Below are 7,511 nucleotides of genomic sequence, written 5' to 3'. Positions count from 1 at the left end.
GGGCTACCTAAGACTATGTCTCAAGTCACTAGCCTGGGCTACCTAAGACTATGTCTCAAGTCACTAGCCTGGGCTACCTAAGACTATGTCTCAAGCTGGGCCATGAGAGTTTTAATCCCAGCACTCGGGAGGCAGAAGCAGGTGGATCTCTGTGAGTTTGAGGCCAGCCTGGTCTACAAGAGTTAGTTCCAGGACAGGCTCCAAAGCTACAGTGAAACCCTGTCTGGGGGTGGGGGGAGGAGGAGAGAAGGGATTTCAGGAGTTAGGTAGACAGAGACAATGGAAAGATGTTGGAGGAGAAAGAACATCCCAAAGACTGTACTGTATAGTGGAAGTGAGAAGCTCTTTGGCCCAGCTGGCAGTGGGGTGGCCAGAGGGCCCACATCTAACCTGCCTGGTGAAAACGATGCCAGGAAGGGCAAGCATGGCCTGGAAGAGAAAGGGCAAGGAGCCAAGTCACAGATTGGGCCTGTGAGGAATACCCAAGGTCTACCCAGCGACTCAGATGGAAAAGTGTCCCAAGGCCTACAGGAAGGCAGGTTGCCTGGGCCTGCAGAGATGCTGGACCCCTAGAAATGCTCAGGATGACCCGGATTCTAGCTAGGGCCAGATCTGCTATCTACCATGCTCTGAAAATAGAGAGGAGAGACCACTGGTCTCCAGTAGAGAGTCAGTGGGCCATCTACTCTGTCAACCAAAGGCCAAGCAAGCAAGCTCAGCTCTCAGAGGAAACAAGCCCCTTTTTCCATCGCCACTTCCTCTTCCCAGAGCTAGGCTGCGTCAGCACCCACGTGTGTTGCTCAGGCCGTGGTTTGCCGCTTCTGTGGCTAGCCTAGGGCTCAGGAAGTGACTCTTTTGGGTTCTGTCTGGGTTGCCTGTCACACTATCATACTTTCCGATGGCTGAGGGGCCCCAACTGAAACCCAGACAACGTGACCCGGAATGTTTCTGGGTAGAGCTTTTCTCCCACCGATGGAGGCCTTTGAGAGATGAGAAGCCGCTTGGAGAGGCCACAGATGAGGTGGGAAGAAAGTAGGGGACAAATGGGAAGTCATGGGAAAAGACAGGGACAGGAGAGAGGATTATCCCAGAATGAGAAGTCACATCCCCTCCTCTATAACCCTGAGACCTCAGCTGGGTGGGAAGGCCATGCGGGGTGGTACTGAGGCCTGAAACAGACAGGATGATGGTCTGAGAGAGCCCCTAAGGGGCTGCAGTGAGGCTCAGTGGTAGAGCGCTTTCCTAGTATGTTTGATTCTCCAGGTTAAATCCCTAGAAACACACACAGACAGACTCGCACATACACTCACACACACCACACACAGAGACTCACATATATACACACACACACACCACACACAGACTCACACATACACACACAGAGACTCACATATATACATACACACAGACTCACATATATATATACACACACATACCACACAGAGACTCACATATATACATACACACACACAGAGAGACTCACATATATACATACACACACACACAGACTCACATATACACACATAGAGACTCACATATACACACACACACACAGAGACTCACATATATATACACACACACATGAACACAGAGACTCACATATATACACACACACACAGACTCACACACACACACACACATATGAACACAGAGACACACACAAACACAGGTAAACAGATTCCAGGCCTTGTAGAAAAGAGACCATGGGGAATTTGGCACCGGATATACAGGATTGCCTAAGGCAGTTGTGGTCTGGGTAGCTTGATTCGAGTCCTCAGAGACCTAAGGAGTGATGAGCAGACATAGTTAGGTTTGTCTTAAAACAGAAGCCACTGAGGCATGGAGAATTGGAGGAGGTGGCACAGTCTGTCCTGAAGGAGGTTTGTCGAGGGAGGAGGGAGCTGACTCTCTAGACCGGCTCTCAGGAGCTTTCCTGCCCCAGGGTGCCCTGCAGAGACTGAGCTAGGCTCCAACCTGTGCTGCACAGCCCCTCTGCTGGATCTGAGCTGGATCTGAGGCGGTGAGGACTCGGGACTCAGAGGACAACCCATCCTGGGCTGCTTTCTCTGCTCTCCCCACCCCCAGCTGAGTGTGCAGCAAAGCCAGCCGGCTGCAGAAATCTCTGGAAGCTCCCCGCGCAGGAGAGGGAGGGGGATGTTACATAAGAGCCCTACTGGTGTGCAGGAAGTCGAAAGCAGCCTTTAGATTCAAAAAGCAGGGTTTCCACCCAGCCCAGAAAGGCAGGAATAGAAACGGGTTATTTCTGGCCCCTCACCACCGCCCAGCGCCAGGCTGCTCAGCTTCTTGGTGGGTAAGCATGGATTCTGCAGACCTGGCAGGAGGAATGGGGGGAGGAGACAGGCACCTTCTGGGGTTACCTGATTGGGAACTGTCCTCAGTTACTCCCATCCTAACAAACCCGAGAATCCCAAGGATGCAGTGGTGTCAGTGTGTTTGCTTCCTCCGGCTGACCTTAATATCTGGGTGCCTTGTCCATGCCCACCCCCTCCGAGCACACATTTGCTATGGGACCTCTCTGGTTAATGCTGCCCAGCGTTTGTCTTCACAGGGCTTTATGGGATAGGTCTCCTTGTCAGCCCCAGTTCATTGATGGGGAGAGGGAGGTGAGCAGAGAGGCAGGGAGGTCACAGAACTGAACCAGGATTCTCTTCAAGATGGTCTGGCTTCTGAACCCTTTGCCTAAACTTCGGCTTATACCAAGATCTGCTCTCTGGGGTCCCAAAATGAATCTGAGAAGCTCTCTCTCTGCAGTTCTTGAATAAGGGGGGAACAGGAGACAAACAAACAGGTTACTTCCATTCACGTCATATTTACTGACCAAACATCGAGTCTGTTCTATGATTAAAGGAGTTTAGGAGACTCCTGCAACCTTGCTCTTGCTGTTTCACAGCCCAGCAGAGACAGACACGCAGAGAATCAACGGCAAGCTGGGTGTGGTGGCCGGTGCAGTTGAGAGGCCCAGACAGGAGGGTCAGGAGCTCAAGGTCACCCTCAATTACAAAGGGAATTTAAGACTAGTCTGGGAAACCCAAGACTCAGTTTCCTTCCCATCTAGGGGGTCATCACGGCAGTATGCCTGCCTTGAAGCTGACCTTGGACTCAGGGTAAAATTCTTTTTTTTTTTAAATATTTATTTATTATGTATACAATATTCTGTCTGTGTGTATGCCTGCAGGCCAGAAGAGGGCACCAGACCCCGTTACAGATGGTTGTGAGCTACCATGTGGTTGCTGGGAATTGAACTCAGGACCTTTGGAAGAGCAGGCAATGCTCTTAACCTCTGAGCCATCTCTCCAGCCCCTCAGGGTAAAATTCTTGCCTAGATAAAACACACCAGGACCTGTGATCAATTCCTAACCTTGTCAAAAAATTGACTGGAAGGTAGAGACAGGCAGATCTTTGTGAGTTCAAGGCCAGCCTGGTCTACATAGTCAGTTCCAAGACAGCCAGAACTATGAAGAGACACCCCGTCTCTGTACATATAAAATTTCCCATCTTTACCTCTTAATTCATATTTATGACCCGGGCTGTTATTACATACCCTGTCCACACGGTCCACTTCAGAACTTCTTAATCCTTCCAAACAGAATCCTTCCATGCCCATTAATCAAGGGCTCTCTGTCCCCTTCTCCCAACCCTGGCTAACTCTATGTTCTTGACTCTTCTTGGAACCTCAGATAAGGCAAACACACTGCAGTCTTTGGTGTCTGATTTAGCTGGTTTATTTCACTTGGTATGATCTTTTCATGAACAGTTGTTCCTTTTGTTCTATTCTTTCTTTTTTTCTATTTTTGAGACAGGGTTTTTCTGTGTAGCCTTGGCTGTCCTGGAACTTACATTGCAGACCAGGCTGGCTCTAAACTCAGAGATCCGCCTGCCTCTGCCTCCCAAGTGCTGGGATGACAAGCCTGTGCTCCCACACCCGGCTTCTGTAGACTGTTCCTATTGTAGCGTTCCTGTATGACGATCAAGTCATGCACCATGTCATGTATTTTGTGTGTCTGCTTATCTTAATGTGCAGAGTGGGAGTTTTCCATATCAGTATTATTTTTGTCTTACGTACGTGAAAGTTTTGCCTGCGTGTTTGCCTGTGCACCATGTGTGTGCCTGTACCTGGGGAGGTCAGAAGAGGGCATCGCAGCTTCCCTGGAAATGGAGTGACCGAAAGCTGTGAGCCACCATGAGCATGCTAGGGATTGAACTCACATCCCCCCAAACTCTACAGGCTCTCTCAACCACTGAGCTATCTCCCTAGCCCCTTGTTTTTGTTTGTTTGTTTGTTTGTTGACTACTATGAATTACACTGCTGAAAACTTTGGTGTTGCAGTGTGGTGGGTTCAGAATTATTACTCTATGGTGACAGCTGTATGGTGTAGGACAGCCTGTGTCTACCTGTACCTCCCTGGATAGGCTTTGCTGTCTTGAGACAGGTGTCACTGTAGAGCTCAGCAGATTTGGGCCCACAATCCCCTGCTTCTAACTGCAGAGCGCTGTTCTAGGTGCTCTATACTGCCACACCTGCTGTTCCAGATAGCTCTTATCCCCCCCCCTCTTCCCTGAGCCACGCCCACACACTCACTGAGGGCCCGCTGAGTGTGCTGTTTCCTAGGCCGGGGCTCGGGGTGCTTAGCTTTAGGAGTGAGGTGACAGAGGTCCCAGCTCTTCTCCTGGACTCTGGGTAGGTGTGCCAACATCTCCAAGCTCAGGCCCAGGCTGCTTTCCCTGGTAACATCCATGCTGTCTCACTTCTTCTCTCCCAGGCTAAATATGGAGTGTGAAACTGCTCTTCTTCCCGATTTAGCATTTGAATTGAAGCGAGAACTGCGTGTGGCTGAGATGCCGCCTCCCATCTGTGTGTGTCTGCTGGGGAAATGGGCGCTAAGGAAAAGGGCTGCCGGCAGGAGGGCAGATGTGGCAGCGGCCTGGGGGACACCTGGCAGCCATCTGAGCTGAGAGTTGTGCACTTGGAGGAGCAGGAGAGCCAGGAAGCTTGGGCAGAGAGAAGCGCCGTGCACTGATGTGAGAGGTCATGGCTTCTGCCGAGCAGAGTCGGGAGGGTGGCCCTGGGTTGGAGCAAGACCTCTCTTTGTCTGCAACTCTCCCCTCTCTCCCTCCTCTTTTTACCCTTCATGCTGGAGACCAGCCAGATGCCAGCGACCTGGGCCAGAGACATCTGGGCACAGGACCACTTTTATTTTGTTCACGTGTTAGGTTTTGTTGTGACAAGAGTCTCCTATGTGGTCATGCCTAGCCTGGAACTCACGTAGACCAGGCTGGCCTCAGCTGGGAGTGATTCTTCTACCCCCACTTCCTGAGCGCTTGGGTTACAGGTGTTCCCTACCGTCCCCACACATGAAGGTCCTCCTGCTCAGGCCCCAGGGTAGACAGGGAACTGAAATAGGATCAGGATGGCATCACGGGAAATCAATCAGGAAGGGTCTCTGCTTGTTTCAGCTGAAGCTCCCTCCTCAGGGTGAAGTAAATCACTCACAATCTTCCTTTTACTTGCTGAAACCGAGTCATGGTTTTGGTTCAGATGGGAACGGGTGGAAATCTCAGCCTAAGAGAAACCTCTTGTTGGCAATGTGGAAGGCTATCTGGAGGGCCATGCCCCTGCCAGGCACAGCTGAGGGATGCTGGTGTAAAACTCTCCATCAATATTTCAGGCAACATAATTTATTGATCACTCATCTGGCTGGGACAAAAGGAGAGGGTAATTCATCAGGGATACAAGGCCACTGGGGTCAGCTGGAGGGAAAGGTCAGAGAAAGGTAGGTCACCAAGGTGGCGTCTCTACCCTGCCAGACCCTGCAAGAAGACTTGGGGATTCTAGGAGGTAGGTGTGTGTGTGTGTGTGTGTGGTGGGTGGGTGGGTAGGCGTTTTGTTCTCTCTTCCAACTCCACAATATCCTTGATAAACATAATGGAAAAGGCCAGGGGTCAGAGAAGCCTGGGGCAGGCCTGAGATGTCACCGTGGCCAAGTCCAGGATGCAACAACTCTGTGGAAATCTTTTCCCCACAACCCCCAACTCTGCCCCTCGCCTCTCCTGACCCTGAAATCCATTTCACTAGGTGTCTCTCAGATGCTAGTTTGGAAGCCCAGGTTAGGTCCCTCCTGGCGGAAGCCTGGCATTGTCTCCGGCACCCAGAGCTGTGCAGGACCCTTCCCAGGTTTCATTCTCTGAGTCTTGTCTGTCCACCTCCAGTTCTGAGTGACGAGGTTTCAGGTCGAGATTGCAGAAGACCCCACGGCTGTCCTGTCTACCCTCAAAGATGCGTTCTCCCCAGTTAGTCTCCCCTCGCATGGAGCAGAGTATGAAGCTTTCTGGTCTCCAGGCCTTGAACCATTGGAGAGATTATTCTCTGCTTGGTGATGGACTCTCACACTGGGAGGGAGCTGCGCCACCTAGTGGACAGTTTGACACCTTGCAGGCAGAGCTCCCACAGCCTACGCTTGGATAAGATCCAAACGGAAGCCGCTGTCCAGCTCTCAGGACTGACTTGAGATGGCCGTTTTCTTCCTTGAGCCAGGCGTGAGACCCAGAACCGAGAAGAAATAACTATGGCGCTTGACAGGGTAATGATCATGCACTTGCTGAATTTTAGGTTAGCAGGGAAACCAGCAGGGTCTTTCGAAACAACGTGCTCCTGTCACTCGGGATGCCACAGATTAGGCAGGTCACTGTTTAGGATCCCAAGTCCCTCCCTCCTCTGCTAGCATTGCTTTCCTGCAGGCTGAGCAAGGCTGCACTTAGCTCTGCTAATCACGTTAGAGCTGGCACAGGCTCGAGGGAGCTGCTGGCTTTCCTCTGACGTCAGGGCCTGGAAATCCCATTTTAAGCAGGTTCCTGGGAGGTTGGGACACCCACAAAAAGGGAGGAGGAGTCAGATAAAGCAGCTTCAGGCCTGAGGCCATCATAATTTGAAACATAGTCCTGGAGGGTTGCCTGATGTTCCCAGGAGCCTAGACGTGTGATGTAGCACTAGACCCCACCCCTCAAAGGCTGCTGAGGACCCAGGCAGCTAGTACCCTCCACCTAGCTCTAACGGACGTCTTTTGTACGTCTCTAGCCTGAGAAGATCTGAAGGAGAGGAAAGAGGGCAGGCAGACCGAGGGAATGAGGGGACGGCATTAGGTCACCCAGACCCAGTGTGCCCCACCAGCCAATCTTCTCCTAAAAGGCTTTCCAACTATTCTGTCACCCTCCATTTCTCCTCCCCTCCCCGCCACCACAGGAAGCAGGCCCTGTGCCCAGAGTTCTGGAAGCCTGAAGGTTTCCATGGCAACAGAACAAGGAGCTTGGAAATCTGAACATCTTTCTTTTGACACACAAAAAAAACCCAGATGTATATGTAGAGTCTGTCCATGCGGAATCCGGGAGTGGTCTCCTAACTACCACTGTGTATGTGTATGTGTGTGTGCGTGTGTGTATGTGAGTGAGTGTGTGTGTGCAGGTGCACACATGTGATATGCAGCAAGTGCAATTTG

The sequence above is a fragment of the Microtus ochrogaster genome, chromosome 18 (assembly GCF_000317375.1).
Source record: "Microtus ochrogaster isolate Prairie Vole_2 chromosome 18, MicOch1.0, whole genome shotgun sequence".
Lineage (NCBI taxonomy): Eukaryota > Metazoa > Chordata > Mammalia > Rodentia > Cricetidae > Microtus > Microtus ochrogaster.
Note: the sequence above shows the minus strand (reverse complement) of the source record.